Here is a 17403-nt window from a genome sequence, read left to right as displayed (position 1 = left end):
TCCTGTAAAGACTTTTATTTGCTCTCATTGCCTATCAGCTTAATACGAAGAAGAAAATATACTTGAAAAGGATCAAGTTCTATAAACAGGACTAAATGATTATGGAGTAGGCATCTTTATAATTGTGTTTTTACCTTTTTCCCCCCCTCGAGTTGTTTCTCAAGGAGAACAGCTGAAATTGAACCATAAAGCTTAGCCTGACAGAAAGGCATTAGCCTACCCCACTAAACCACAAAGATAGGAGAGACAGTTATTTATGAAGAAACACTGTTTGCTATTATCCTTCTGAGATTCTACAAAAGGGCTAAATATTGATGCATTTCCAAGTCACCTTTCCCCTACTTCTTGTATTAACAAGCAGGCGTATGTTTTAGATGCTCCTAATTTGTCAAGATCAGGTGAGCAGAACTGCTGTACAGAGCACACTGCTCTCATTCCTACAAGGGCTCTGTAACCCAGCAGGTTATTAATAATTCATGGGTCTTTCTTAGTTCACAATAGGGGCATTACTCAGAGGGCATCACTCTTATTGAAAGAAGTTAACGGCAATGGGCAGACAAACAACACACAAGTCAAACAAGAAGAAGTCCCCTATGAATCTGTGGACATTTAAGAGTTGTTAAAGGGCTCCAATTACTGTAGCTCCCCTGTCCCTGCCAAATAAAAAAAAAAAGGTACCCAGCATTCTTCACCTATATTTATACAGCCTGTTGGATTGAATCTACCATCTTTAGAATTTATATCAGTTGTATTAACACCGCAATTCTTTTAAAATCATTTCACTGTATGTTGTAATAGCTAATGCTACTGGCTATACTTATTATGTTGTCTATTTATTGGCTTCGTTTCTACAAACTGACCTTCTTGGCAAGAATATGACATCCACCATAACACTGGAACTTTGGGGTCCCGTATTATTTATTCATCACAGAAATGCATGGAGGATCACAATATCTTTATGATTGAAAACAAACAAGTATCCAGGAAAAAGAACCATCTTTTATGGTCCTCCTCAATATGTTTATTCCCCTGAGTAAAATGTAGACCCATACTCCATAAAATCCATCTAAAATAAAAGGAGTTATGGTCTCTGAAGCCTAAAGGGAGAATCAGGCTAGAGTTTAAGATAGTAGAACATGGCAAAGCCCACGGCCGGTGACTGCATGTCTGGTTTGAAGGCATCTCCAAAAAAAAAAAAAAAAAAGCAAAATATTGCTACGCCTAGCATGCATACGGGATGTGGTCATGGACTTCAGACCCATAGCAAAAACTGGAAGAAGACTCAGAATAGGAAGTATTTCTTCCTCTACATGCAAGACATTCTTGTTGATCAAATCTTTCTTTTCTTGAAGATGTATTTGAGGAAATATTGATCTTATTTAGAAGTTTCAAGTAAAGTGTGAACTTTCTGACTATTAGTAAAAAGCAACCTTGCTCTAGCTCAAAAGAATAATACCTGAAATTTACTGACCACACTTACTCTGTGCCAGGTACCACTGGAAGCACTTTGCTTATATTAACACATTCATACTGCTCACAACAACCCTGCAGGCTAGGTACTATCATTACCTCCATTTCACAGATAGGAAAACCAAGCAGCCGCAGAGTGGTTAAGTAATGTGAGCACAGACACACAGTCAGTGAATATTGGGGTTGCTATTCAAACCTAAGTCCTCCTTCCTTGGAGCCCGCGCTCACACACCGATGCTGGCGCCTCTTCTGAAAGCACAGTCACTGTGCTCCATGGTAAAGGATCAGCAAGGAAAAGAAGTCCCTTTCACTTATTAGGAAGATGGAATCAGCTTGGGGGAGGACATCTTATATCTGTTCCATACAAAATAAATAGAAATTCACCACTACAATCACTACATAAATGACAACCTGCTCAGCTATGAGGCATTGGAGTTCTAAGGACTAAGAAAGGAAAGGCTTTTACACAATCTGTAAATGAGTACAATTCTTGGTAATAAAAATTCATAGATATCAGATCAAATTGGAAAAAAAAACTGATCCTATAAGCATATTCTGCTTTCATCCCTTATTTGAAATTGACATCTTTGGAGTCTGTGGCTCTTTAAGTTTCTAACTATCTCCAATCAGATGTTCATTTTTATTTCTTCTTTTACTAGTGAAATGCTCCAAGACAAAGTATAGAAATTAAGGGATCTTTGAAAAACCGTTATTTTGTTTTATTTTATTGATAATTACAGATTTTAAATTCTACTGATTTCATGGGTACAGAATAAAATTAAAAGACCTCTCTCTTAGCGCTGAACATTAAGCCTTCATACTGCAAGCAAGAAATAATTTTGGTCATGAGGGGTATGATGTCCTTAAAAAGTGCATCTTCAGTAGCAAGAGTGTAATCATTTACCTGGGGTAGGTCCTTCCTATGAACTTCTTTCAGAATAAACAGAACTTCACCAGAATCAAAGTGAGCACATTATTTATACTCCATATGTGATAAGCAGTAGATTATAAATAAGGAATCTTTTCACAGATAACAAAAAGCTTCTTTCAGTAAAAGCCCTTACTATATCTAAAGATATAGTTATAAATGTAAAGCCAGAGCATTTCAATCAGGTAATTATAGAAGTAAAAGTATTTTTCTCAATGCACACAAATTTAAAATAAATATGAAATATTTTAGCACCAAATGCTTTTTTCAGTCAATTAAAAATACATGTGACTATCTCATAATAGGGACTGGTATACAGCATGTTGCATAACAGATCAGCTCCAGAAAATATCAACTCCTTGCATAATTTCATGAGAATGTCCCAAAGAAAATAAAATGTGTAGCCTCAAGATTTGAAGATAATAATAGTCAATATGATTGAATCCAGTAATCCTCCAAACAATTAGCCTATTAGATAACCCAAGAAAAAAAGATTTTACAGTTAAAGAAGTTTGGATAACACTTAAAGAATCAAAGTGTTTTATCTTATTGAAGGCTCTGAGAAGTCCTGCTTTAAAAAAAGCTAATTCTCTTCAACCCATGTTTCTTAAGCTCATTTGACCTTTATAATCTTTTTGCCAAACCATTAGAAGTTCTAGAAATTAGTGATTCACTGAACACATTTGGAGAAACACATTTAGTATTTTCCACTTAATAAAGTGCCTCTACATGCATTATTCTCATTTAAGTCTTAATTCAAAACAAGTATTCATCAGGAAAAAGGGTCTGCCAAATTACCAACAAGAAATGAACCTAACCTATATCACTGTAATCAACGCCACTGATAAGCACTGGAAAGGAAGGTAGCCCTATGTCCCTGAAGCCACAGTAGTCTTGGGTACCCTGAGAGGAGAGAGACAAACATGCCATGCTAATTCTTTGGACCTTCCTCATTTTCTACAGCTACACCCCCTCCTCGCTGGGCTCGTAAGTACACTGGCAGTAGCATTTTCATAAAAGGCCATGTGCGTCCATATGCACAAATAACAAAAATCTACTACTTCTACAGAGGTAGGTAAGTTACTGAGACAGCTATGAATACATTCTCAGAGACTGTTAGGGCTCCTTCACTATAAGTCAATCTCTTTGTCTGCTCCAGCTACAAATGCATTAACAGATTCTATACGGAAATCACATATGGGAACTGACAGCTGGAAGGGATGCGTGCACAAGCACTGTGTGACAAACGTCAGTAGTGGGTATGGGAAGACTGGACACAGACACTGGTCAAAAAGACAGAGCCTATACATCTAAACCAGTGGCCTTCAGCGTTGTTCTTCTTTCTTTTTGTTTTTATCATAAAACACAGTAAGAAGTGTATTTGACACCACAACCCAACAAACACATATACATTCTCAAGTAGTTAAGTGAAACTACAATTTCGTGAAACCATACAGATCAGCCTAGATGAGTTCTCTCCTTGCTATTCTACTCCATTAAAAATTTTAAAGAAAAAACTAGTCATAACTTGCTAAATTAGTTTCTTGCACCACCATGAGCTTACTAGGCATACTTTGTACAGCTCCATTCTGCAGGGCTTGTGAAAGCTGGCACAGTCAGAGTACCCAGCAGCAGAGGAATCAGTAACACCCCCAACACAGTGACAAGCTGTTTTGTGGCTCCCATCGCCTGCAGCAAACAGTGCCTCCATCCAGGCAAGGTCACAGGGGAGTATCTACGGGCTCAGACCTAAAAACAACCTTCCCTGCAGGCAACCTCATCCTCAGTTGTTATGTTCCAGGAGCTTCCTTACCCCAGGACCAGTGCAACTTTCTGTGACTGTGGAGTTACAAGCTGCAGGATAGGCAGGGGACAGTATATCCAGACACGAACATACTCTTGTGGATGGACGACTGAAGAGGAAATCCAGAATTGGAAACTGATCTGTAAAAGCCTGCCCTCCCTCTCCTTTCCTCTGCCCCACTCCTCCCTGACACTGACGCCAGTTCTCCACCGTCACACACACGGGGCCAGGCTCACCGATGCCCCACCTGTTTGCACGGGCCACCGCAGGAAGCTCAGGATTCCGCTCACTCTTCATTCTCTGATTCAGTGAGGTGAGGCTCGTTCTCACTCCATACTTCCTGTCCCCCTTCCTGGATTTTATTTTTCTCCAAAAAATTATCAATATCTACCATATTGTGTATTTTATAATTTGATCCTATAAGCTCTTTGAGGGAAGGGATTTGTCTTTGTTTCCTTCACTTATATCAGTGCTTGGCACACTGCAGGCACATAGTGAATATCTCTTGAAAGAAAAGACAAAGAGGTGAGAGATAAAGAAAGCAAAGGAGGAAGAAGAAACAAAGAGAATGCTAATCTACCATCTTCAGTCCCCTTAAACTCATACTGCCTGGCCTAAGCACTTACCTGAACTCTACTTCTACAGAATCAGAACAGGAATTAGTTTCCCAGAAATCTCCAGAAGCCATGCTAACAATCCCTTAGCGAAGCTATAAGGCCCATCCTGCAGAGAGCCATGGCTTCAATTAAGTTTGGGAATTCCTTAACCTTGCGCCCTCCCCACTTCAGTGGATTATAATCCTGAATACAGCAGGATTAGATTTCTATATGAAATGTTTGTTATTTACAAAACAGAAGCAGCCAAGCCAATATGGAAAATGCAAAGGAAAATTGAAGAATAAGTGATACATAAGTAATACTATGAAAAAGTGAAGAAACCTAATTTATGGAAGTGGTTTTCTCTAGGAATAAACTTACAAACTATTAGAGAAAGAAGAAGCCTCAGACATGCTGTACATCATCACTCCTCTCACTTTACAAAACAGAAAACCAGGGCCTAGAGATTACAAATAGCGAATAACACCAAAATGAGCAATTGTACAGACGTTCTGAAGGATTCTTCCTCAAAGGCACCAGTGAGTGGCAATGAAAGTACTTGCTCTGTCATCATCCTGAGAAGAAGAAAGTTGCTAAATAATGTTTGCTCTGCTCCTTGACCCTATCTTCCACTGCAACATCACTACAGCCCTTTGTTCTGTCCCATTCCGATTCAGGCTTCAGGTAGAGAGCAAAGAAGGATCCAAGAGCTCAGCTTAAGAAATTGAGTGTCCAGTTATGGAGATTTTATTGTTACTGGTTTCCTGGCACTGGAAGTCCAGACTGAGTCTACAAAGTATACTGCATCGGCCCCTATACCTGGGACTCTTCTTCCAACTATAGTCTGAGCCATGAGCTATGTGCCTATGTATACAGTTTCTCAGGTTTCTATACTTTTACGATCATTGCTGTTTGTTTTCAAGACCTCGTCCAGACAGTCCAACATGGATTTCACTTCCCTGTGTGTTAGCATAGATGTGTGCTGTGCTGTGTAACCTAGCAGGCCTGGGGTGTTCAAATACCGTATACTCTTAAATAAAGGACTAGTCCTTTACTTGCTCCTGGGACATAACCTCTAAGCTCTTTGAATATCTAAGTGTCTTTTAATACCTGAGCCTTGAGATGCACCTCACAGTTTATGCTAACAATGTGATTTACAGTAGGCATTCATTTCTGTTGACCCGGGGCCTGGGGCCCAGACCACACTATCAATTTGACCTCTGGAGGGCCTGGAGACAGAGCACCTATGGTCAGCCACACTGGTGGCCCCTGCATACAAAACTCCTGGACAGCAGACCCAGTCAGCCTGGTTAATAATAATCCACACACGTCACACATCCTTGCTGGGAAAATTAAGCGCTGCCCGTAGAGCCCCACTGGGAGAAGACAACTGGAAGCTTGCATCTGGTCTCAACTGTACTCTGCCGTATATTCCTTTTACCTTTGCTCCTTTTAATCTGTATTTGTCACCATAATAAACCATAACTGTGAGTATAACAGCTCTTCTGAGTTATGTGAGTACTTTAGGCAAAAAATTAAAACAGAGGGTGGTTTTGGGGCTCCTTGGGTAGCTCAGTCAGTTAAGCATCCAACTCTTGGTTTTGGCTCAGGTTACGATCCCACAGTTTACGGGATCCAGCCCTGCACTGGGCTCTGCGCTAGAGCCTGCTTGAGATTCTCTCTCTTCTTCTCTCTCTCCCCCTCCCCTCCTTGGCATGCCCACCCGCTAGCTCACTCTGTCGCTCTCTCGCTCTCTCAAAATAAATAAATAAACTTAAAGGGTGCTCTTGGAGATTTCAGGCATGGACTAGATTCTCTTTTGCCACAAGTATTTCAATCCATCTTCTTATCCAATTCCTTGGCTGTGACCACTCTCTCAATTATAGGAACCAATATAAAATGGATGATTGAGACTGATTAACTGCAAACTAGATCATTTTGCAGCTTATTTACCTGATGACTACGTTTCAGGTAAGAGATTAATGTTCCTCATAGTTAAACCCTGTAAGATTTCTATGCCCACAAGGTCCTGCCTAGAGCAGCCATCTTGTCTTTTTTTCAGCCCCATCTTGTCCCATTCATCACCTTACACCATCTTCCACTACAGCTGTGTTCTCAGTAGAGATAAGGTGCTGATCCACACAAACATTCTTCACAAAGGTGTAAGAATCAAAAAGGCAGTTTTTAGTTCTGCTTTTGGGAATGAAGGATACTGAGAGTTTATCTTCAAGTTTTCCTCTTACTATGGTTTTAGGCTGACAGTAAGCAGCTCTACGCAGTGCCGTCTGAAATAGATGTGAGGGGCAGAACCGCACTGGGTGCAAACACCATCTCTGATGGTCCCTTCCCCAAATGTATCGAAGGGATTCAACTTGGAAAAGGAGAATTATCCAACCATTGGATCTCATTCCTCTATCACCAAAATATAAGATACCAAGAGCTGTTCTTGCTTCTAAGAAACTTTCGTTATTGATACACAGATCCGTCAAAATATTCAAAATCAGCACCGTGGATCTCAGAGCTCTTGGTGCCTAATAAAGTTGAATTGCAGCTATTTTAAAAGAGCTGTTTGAAGAGGTGCGCACTGACTGAAAGACTCCAACAAGGACCAGATACCAGGAATAAGTCAGACAATTCAAACTGCACGTGAATTTTAATACTACACAAATGCTACTGAATATAGCCACCACCCTCACCCCCTCAAAAAAATGTGTCCATTGACCTTGTGCTACTCCAGGGACAAATACTGCAGAAACCTGGTGTTTGTGGATGTAGTAGTTCTAGGAGGCATTTTTGTCAATAGCTGTAATCAGTAGGTTAATCCTGACAGATTCCCTCATTCTACAGGCCAGAGATAAGGGTGATAATCATGGCAATCAGCGGAACAAGAGGCCTTCAGACACAGAACTAAAGAGGAAGAATAAGCATGCTTGATGTACCTGTTTCATGGCAGCCTTGGAAACCTGCCTACTTGCACAAGTGTCCCCTAGACACAAAGTGAACAGATGGGCACCTCCAAGCTTATGGAATCCCTTAAAGTTTCTCAAAATTAAATTGTATCACTCCTAAGGGAACTCATAGTCCTGGAAGAATTCAGAGCCCTGTGAATAACCTAACAACATACTGGAAAATTATATATAACTCAAATTAAGTTAAATCTTTACCTTTCATCCTTTAAAAAAAAAAAAATCAGCATCTGGTATAGAAATATTTAACTTGATTTGAATTTAACTCCACTTAATGATACCTTTTTTTGAAATGTTATGATAACATTACATGTTAAATGGTCTACGTTTTCCAAAACAGGCCCAAAGCAGGTTTCATGCTAAATGTGAAGTTTTAATCCGAATAGAATGCCCTTGATCTGGATGCTCTGTCAGGCCTACCTTCATTTTTATAAATAACAAACAAAATTTAGTGCCACAATCATGAAGTGAATAAAGTTGTCACTGGATTTGTCAGTATGCTTTCTGGCTCTAAAGCTACTAGTCAAAGGCTAGTAACTGTCAATACGCTGCGATCACGTCCACACCCAGCACCTGCACCACAAGTCAGTGTCATCTGCAGACAGAAATGAGAAGAAATTGAACATATTTTATGGCTGTTCTGCTTGAGGGAAGAAGAATAAGGTAAATCAATACTTCTTGTCATTTCCTGAAAATACTATATTCTCCAAGACATTTAGCCAGCATTTGCCCATTTAAGCAAGGACAAAAACATAAAAAGAAAGTTTTTAACTCAGAAAATTAGCACGTCAATATTTCTGGGTCACAGAAATTGAAGTCATATCAAGCATTACTTCAAAATCTAAGTTAAATACACTCTCAAGGTTGGTTGCTCTCAGTAATGGTAACTATCATTAGGAAAACCTAAAATTTCTGGAATGAAGAGTTATATTTAACATCTTGTTATTGCTACTGAAATATTACTAAATTTATAGCCCCATTTAAGAATACCAGGACATGACTTTTTTGTAAAATTAGATCTGCGAAAACATTCTATGTCTTACAGGGTATATTTTCCCCATTGACTGTCCCATCAATTCAACAGGAAATTTTTCACAAAATTCTATTTTTGTTATATATTATTTCTAACCTTGGAAGTGGGTATGTCTCAGTTACCTAGCCACATTATTTGTACATTTAAAGAGGATAATGTAGGGCCGCCTGGGTGGCTTAGTCGGTTAAGCCACCAACTTCACCTCAGGTCATGATCTCGTGGTTTGTAAGTTCAAGCCCCATGTCGGGTTCTGTGCTGACAGCTCAGAGCCTGGAGCCTGCTTCAGATTCTGTGTCTCCCTCTCTCTCTGTCCCTCCCCCACTCATGCTCTGTCTCTCTTCTACTCCCTCTCTCGAAAATAAACATTAAAATTTTTTTTTTAAAAATAAAGAGGACAATGTGAAAGTGGAGTTCAGAGAGACCCCCAATGATTTTCCATAACTTAGCAAATTAATTCTGAATCTGAGAAAACTATAATTGGTCCTGGGTTGGAAAACATAAGTCACAGCTGTATAAACTAAAGAGGCTTCAAGCAATATTTAGATATACTAAAAACATTATAGTAACATATGGAAGGACCTGGAGTTTAGAGTTGGAGAAATTACAGTCCAAATCTTAGCTAACTTCCCACTGACCTCTGCTCTTCCAGCAGTTTTTGTTGTTGTTGTTTTACTTTTTTTAATGTTTATTTTTGAGAGAAAGAGACAGCATGAGTGTGGGAGGGGCAGAGAGAGAGGGAGACACAGAATCCGAAGCAGGCTCCAGACTCTGAGCTGTTAGCAGAGCCCAATGTGGGGCTCAAACCCAAGAACCATGAGATTATGACCTGAGCTGAAGTTGGACCCTCAACCAAATGAGCCACCCAGGTGCCTAAGCAGTTTCTATCTCAAAGAGCCTAAGACTAGTGTTGACACAACGGGAATATGCAGAATGTATGGCTGCTTTGAAATTTAAATGAACATCTATCTACATTCAATGTCTGACACAAGGTGTTCAGTAAATGTCATTTTCCTTCTTTTCTACAAATAAATTGATTACAAAAAACACACTGAAGAGAGAGAAGGATAGGGGAGAAAGAGACTGGTGGAGAGCAAAAGTAAAATGAATATGAAGATATCCCAGTAGCAATGATGTAAACATTATGAAAATTAAAAATGGATAAGGAAAAAGAACACAATTAAAGACCTATATCATTAAAATGTTCGTTTTTGAGGCCAAGAAGTTCAATTCTAAATCCTAAGGGAGATGTGGTTTGCAGACATGGGGGAAGGCCGTGCCCATGACAGAAGGAAGAGAAGCAAGTTCAACCCCTGTTTAGACTGTGGGTTTCCTCATGAAACTTGATTTAAAAGTTGGAGGGCTTTTTCCTGTGCCCCTGACTAGACTTTAATGGATGTGAACAGAAAAGCCATTTGGAAAAGCATCCATTGGTTTGTGGGGAAATTAGGCATTGGATTCGCTGAACAGTTTATTCAAATAATTTGTCATAAGAATTTAAGAAGGCAAATTTTAGGGGTGCCTGGGTGGCTCAGTTGGTTAAGTGTCTGTCTTCGGCTCAGGTCATGATATCACAGTTCGTGGGCTCAAGCCCCACGCTGGGCTCTGTGCTGATAGCTCAGAGCCTAGAGCCTGGAGCCTGCTTTGGATTCTGTGGGCCCCTCTCTCTCTGTCCCTCTCCTGTTCATGCTCTGTCTCTTGCTCTCAAAAATAAACACTAAAAAAATTTTTTTAATAAAAAAAGCAAAATTTAAGCAAATCCATGAGATTCCATTATTTCATCCATAAATATTTCAGAATGTATCTCTAAAAGGCAAGGACTCTTTTAAAAAATATGTAAAAATACCATTAACACACCAAAAACTTAACAATATTTCCTCAATATCAAATTAGTATTCAAAATATGTTCTACTATCTCTTAATTTTTTTTAACAGATTGTTCAATTCAGAATCCGTATGTTTGCTTCCAAAAAGGCTAGGTGTGGGGGACCGGGGGGCAGGCTGGGAGTACAGACTGATGAGGTTAGAGTTGGGTGGGCAGCATGTGGGAGTTCATAACATTGTTCTCCCAATTTCCGCATAAGCTCCATGCTTTTGATAATAAAAATGTGTTACGTTTTCTATAAGAGAACATTAAACACAGAGAAACAGCAACAACAGAAACAGAAAAACACAAGCAGCAGTGTTTTCTATTTATGCTACTGCAGCAAAAAGTTGGGAAGCATCTGTTCCAGCAATAGTTTAGGGTTTTGTTGAAGTTCAATGCAAACCTACTGAGAAACTTCACAAGCTACTAAAGTAGTTTACGAACCAATTTTGCGTATCTATTTGTAGTAAATTGTCAATAATCTGATAATATTTCTTGAGGGAGGGATGCTTGTTAAAAATAAAAATTCCCAGTCCCTTGCCATTTCTTCCTATATTATTATTCTGTTGGATGAACGCTGCTTTCACATCACCACGTAGGAAGATGTGCACAGTTGAGAATGAGACGTCATCAAGAGTGGAGCCAAAAGAATGTAGAGATGACAGGTACATGCTTTCCTAAGCTGCTGCACCTGTTTTTGGGGAACAGTAATCGTAGGCAACTCCAGGCATTGGTGTGCATGTTTCGATCCACATGTGTTAAGAAAAAGCCTGTGTTGACATATAAGGGATACTTTCCCTCCTCCCTGCTTGAACATCCCAGCAGATGTGATGATGGATTCCAGAAGAGGGTCAGCATATACAAAGCATCCATAACTCTGGCAAATCCTGCTGGTTGACTAGCTCCTCTCTTTTTTCCCTTTCTTCTTGCTAATAGAACCCCGATAGCATCACTGGGCAGGGGGAAGAGGTGTGCCTAGACTTTTAAAGCTGTATTTTCCAGCCAATGTTGGCCATGGGACACAGTCCTTATTACTGAGATGTAAATGGAAGTCTCTGATAGGCCAAGGGGAAAGCCCCTTTTTAAGGGGCTAGATAAGCTGGTTTGCTACTTTTTGCGGCAAGCTCTTTGCTCCTCCTGGTCTTCTTGTCTATAATTCTACATGCTGGCAAAAGTTCAAGAACCATCACATGAGCATGACGAGTCCAGTCATGCCCTAAAGACTACAGCCACCAAAGCCAAAGGGCCTCACTTTTTTGACTCTCCTGGCAAGAAAGACTGTGAGTTTCTTCCCATGCACCCTGTGCAACTACAGGTCCCATACTTGGCCTTAAGCTAAATGCTTCTGAGACTGGGGAGGTGGGGCGGGGGGGGGGGGTGGGGGCACGCCTGGGGGGCTCGGTCAGTTAAGCATTCATCTTTGGCTCAGGTCACGATCCCACGGTTCGTGGGTTTGAGCTCTTCGTTGGGCTCTGTGCTGACAGCTCAGAGCCCGGGTGCCTGCTTCCGATTCTGTCTCCCTCTCTCTCTGCGCCTCTCTCTCTCTCTCTCAAAACTAAATAAACATTAATTTTTTAATTAAAAAAAAAAAGCCTCTGAGACTGGCACCTATTACTATAGCCTCCTATCTCCCCTCCTCCAAGCCACTGTACACTAACCACCCGTCTTTATGCTTCTCTTTACTCTTCAGTGCTTCCAAGCAGCTACTTTTGTATTATGTCCAGGTTTTTCTGGCTGTTTTCTCTTAGACGAAGGGAATTCCAGTAGAATTCCAGAGGGAATTTAGTCCCTCATAATTGGGAGGAAGCAGAATATCTTAAATTCTACTCCTACCTAAACCCAAAGGGACTGCTAGAATGTATACAATCTATAAGAGGTTTCTTGGTCAGAGTGGTACTCATAGATCAGACCCAGTGATGGAAGTTCAGAAATAATGGTATTTCAACATTTTTTGAAGAGCTCTTCATTGTCCATTAAAAGAATTTGGTTAACCATTCTGCAATTATTATTAAGTTATTCCTATGAATGGTTTAGGATTACACAATGGTTGGTACTATCTATACATAACCACCAGATAGAAACAAGGCCTTACATGTCAATATGTTTCAGATGATTATTCACCAAATTCATATCTACACCAAATGACAAAGCGTGGAGAAGATATTGAAATAGCCTTGCCTTTTTAGAATCTTACTGGAGGGGGCGGGGAGAGGGAAAGACCTACAATGAAGGAAAAATCAATTGAAATCAATATATAATCAAGTATTGAAATATGGAGAAGAATATATGTCAAAAAACTGCCAAATTATGACAAGATACACAGGTTAAGATTACATAATTGAATCAACTCTTTCTAGCTACTGTGATGGAACCCTAACTAAGATCTACTAAGCTGTGGAACATGATCAGTGTATTCAGTACGAAGGAGATTACCAATAAGTTAGGCTTACAAGAGTAAGAGATAAATAAGAAAAGTATTTTAATGTATCATCTCTTCTATGTCTATAATTTCAAACTTTCATCATATATGAAATAAAAGCTAACTTTAGGAATATAAATTACTCCAATGTTTTAAGTCAGAGTGATTGGAAGAATGATAAAGTCATTAATAAAAAGTTGGAAGAAACTGATCTGGGAAGAAGAAAAAGAGACAAGTTATGTTTCAAGCATGTTCGATTTGCAAAAACAGCAAACAATCACGGCTGTGTCAGTACAGGTGAAATAGCAAAGACTCTGATGACACAGACTTGACTATTCATATCAGAACTCCACCCACTTCTTCACTCAGTGGCCTTCAGCAAGATTCTACAATTTGATTTCCTTGATTGTGAAATTAGGATCACAACATCAAAGTGCAGGATTATATTTTGAGAATGAATTGACATAATTCAAATTAAATAAAGAAAATAGTAGGTATTAAATGTTAATACCATTCCCTTCCTTCCTTCTTCCTAGTCTTTCTGAAACCCACTTTAATTCTGTATGAGTCTCTACTTCATATTAACCCATTTCCTAACCACTCTTCAACATCAGTTACTCCCATTCTTTCCATTCCTCTCAATTTTACAAACGCTGTATATTTTTCAAGGCCCAGTCAAGACTCATCTTTTGATGAGTACATAATCACTCCGATCTGTACTGCTTTTTTCTTTGCTAAATGCCTCACGGCGTACATTGTTAGTATTTATGTTGTATACTTATAACTTGTCTCTCCAGATAAACACAAGCTTCTAAACAGAAGAACGTGTATGTAAAATTGTTTGGGTTTGTAAACACTGGGACCTGGCCCTCCTCAGAGAGCCATAAAAGCTTGCTGAATAAAGAAATCAGCAAGGCTAACCATTAAAATTCAAGTACTAATATCAATTCAGATGTACCCAATAAAGTTAAATTATAAAATGTCATTTTTATTTAGTATCCATTGGTGAGCAAACCAAAACCAAATGTGGTTATAGTTGAAATAAACAAGTAAAAAGCTATTGGTTTGGCCTAGAAAGCAATGCTTTAAAGTTCCTAAGAAGGAACTTCTGTAAAAGACTTTATACCACATATTTACTTAACACATGCACATAAGGCAAAAATTAAAAAAGAAAATGGACTCTTGTCAGAATCTTGACAGAATCACAAATAAGAGATTTATGTAATGTAAAAGTAATTTTTTAAAAACTGAGTGTATTTTGTCTTTTTTTTAAATAGGCTCCACGCCCAATGCTTAATGTGGGGCTTGAACTCAGGACCCTGAGATCAAGAGTCAGATGCTCTACCAACTGAAACACCCAGGTGCCCTGAGATATATTTTTAAACACTGACTCACTGGGTTAGCACTAGAATTAAACCTACTCCAACCATAACTTACATAAACGAGTAATCTTTTAAATGTGACAAAAACCAATCAGCATATACAAAAGTCCAGCACACCTACATAATTGACCTAGGACTTGAAACAATGTGAAAAGACAGCCTGGAAAGTCACAGATCAACAAACAATTTTTTTTCTTTTTTTTTCAAGTTCAGTGTATAACCAGACTCAGTGTCAGTTCAAACGTCAATATCAGTTAAGACTTCATCACTGATATTTGGGGTTAGCAAAACTACAGCTTTGGAACCTTGTTATTCTTTACTTCCAGACAGAAACACACACACACACACACACACACACACCACAAAATAAACCAATAAGAAGCACATGACTATATGGGGGGAACTGTTTCACTTAACAACAATTTCCATGTATCTTCCATTAAACAAAGTGGTTAAAAATCAAACCACATTACAATGTTTTGCAAAGCTAAAGTATCTTCCATAAACTGATGTGTCTTTAAAAGGGCTGGACTGAAATTTTATACAATAACACTTATGTCTGCATATTAATGAACTTTGAGCACCACACATTTGGCAGAGTGTTGAAATCAATGTTTCCAAATACCTTCAGTGATAGATGGATTCTCTGGTTATCTAAAATCATTCCTGTGCAAATAGCTTTAAGTAGTGAAGCAGCAAAATTCCTCTATTTAGAAAAAAATCCATATTCTAGTTCCGCCATAGACGGTCATTGTAAAGAAGTATAAACAAGTCTAATTCTAGGCTGATGATACACAGAGAGCAGATATATACAAAAGCTTCATTTAGATAAAACGACCAAGAAAACTACCATTTCCTGATTTTCTCCCTCAGTCCTCGCCACCCACCACCTTGATTCTGCAAATGGCAGAATAAATTAAAGCTCCTTTCTTCTACATCAACTCTTTTGTCCTCTCAAGGCTGCCTAATCATATTCATCTCTTAAAATGAAGTAAGAAACATTTCAAAAGCCGTATTCACATTAAATCAACTTTCTGATTCGTGCATTGCAGGAATAAAGCAGTGTAATCACATCTTAAATTGGTTTACAGCAGGCTGTCTACCTTATCCTAGTGCTCAGGATTGATGAAATGAATAGTTTTAAAATAGCACTTTTTGAAATGACTGAGAATTAATAGTGCATAATTATCTCAGTGTTGACAAGTGAGAGATGTTTAACTCCTTAAATGAGCTTTCCTAATGAATCAGTGTCAGAGAAAGGCTTCATTGCCTGTACATTGTTGATTGATATCTCAGGGGATTCATTTAACCATAAAGGCATGCTAAAAGCCAATTTTAAAAATCATTTCTGTAAAAACTAAATGACCCAACTTTCACTTAAGATTTTCCTGTAGGTTTCAACAGTATTCTACACACTGGACTACCAGGAAAACCTTCCTCCACATCTTCCCTGCCTACTAGGAATGAAATGTTCAACCTTTCTAGATAGTTTCTGCAAAACAGACTGCAGTATTACGATGCCAATTGTCTAGAAAGAAAAAGGTAAACATTAAACTACTGAATTTGAAAAACAGTATGGAGACTACATTTCTGACCTTTATATTTAAGGATTATTTTTTTTTTTAATCTTTATTTATGAGAGAGAGAGAGAGAGAGAGACAGAGAGAGAGAGAGAGACAGAGAGACAGAGAGAGAATCCAAAGCAGGCTCCAGGCTCTGAGCTGTCAGCACAGAGCCCAATGAGAGGCTCAAACCCACGAACCGGGAGATCATGACCTGAGCCCAGTCGGATGCTTAACCAACTGAGCTGCTCAGGTGCCCCCATGTTTGAGGATTCTAATGCAAGACGACTACAATACGATGAATCTCTTTTTTCAATAAAAAAATTAATATATGAAAAAATTATAAAAATATTCAAGTTTACCACATTGAACTTTAACATTTTATATTCAAACCTTGTCCTTAATTCATGTTAACTCATAACTACAGCATTCAATTCTGTGTCTTAAATCCTGTGGATAAAAACAAATTCATATTTCTAAATACCTGGAAAACAGAACCATTCAAAAGAAACATTTCCAGCAGCAGAGCTTTCCAGGCAAACACAATACAGTCCAGCTCTAATTTACTCTTTATTTTTCTGTATCTTTCACATATGCCAACTGTCTAGCTTTGGGATGTGTCGGACACTGGGCCAATAACTTTCTATGTAGTCGGTTAAGTATCCAACTCCTGATTTCAGCTCAGGTTACAATATTATGGTTCATGAGTTCAAGCCCTGCGTAGGGGTCCATGCTGCTTGGAATTCTCTCTCTTCCTCTCTCTGCCTATCCCCCACTTGTGGTCAGGCTTTCTCTCTCTTTCAAAATAAATAAACTTTAAAAAAACGGGGCACCTTAGTCGGTGCACGAAGTCGGGCACGACTTCGGCTCAGGTCATGATCTCTCGGTTCATGAGTTCAAACCCCACGTCGGGCTCTGTGCTAACAGCTCAGAGCCTGGAGCCTGCTTCAGATTCTGTGTTTCCCCCTCTCTCTGCCCCTTCCCTGCTCACACTCTGTCTCTCTCTGCCTCTCAAAATTGAATAAACATTTTTAAAAAATAAAATAAAAATAAATAAAAAAAAAAAGAAGAAGAACTGGGGCACCTGGGTGGCTCAGTGGGTTAAGCGTCCGACTTCGGCTCAGGTCCTGATCTCTCACGGTTCTGTGAGTTTGAGCCCCGCGTCAGGCTCTGTGCTGGCAGCTCAGAGTCTGGAACCTGCCTCAGATTCTGTGTCTCCCTCTCTGTGCTCCTCCTCCACTCATGTTCTGTCTCTCTCTCTCAAAAATAAATAAACTAAAATTTTTTTTAAATAATAATAATAAAAATAAATAACTAAAATAAGAAGAACTTTCTATTTCATCTTCAAGACATCCAAGGAGGGAGAGAAACATTATCCC

This window comes from Hyaena hyaena, unplaced genomic scaffold (genome assembly GCF_003009895.1).
Source record: "Hyaena hyaena isolate Hyena2069 unplaced genomic scaffold, ASM300989v1 scaffold_617, whole genome shotgun sequence".
In the NCBI taxonomy this organism is placed as follows: Eukaryota; Metazoa; Chordata; class Mammalia; order Carnivora; family Hyaenidae; genus Hyaena; species Hyaena hyaena.
Note: the sequence above shows the minus strand (reverse complement) of the source record.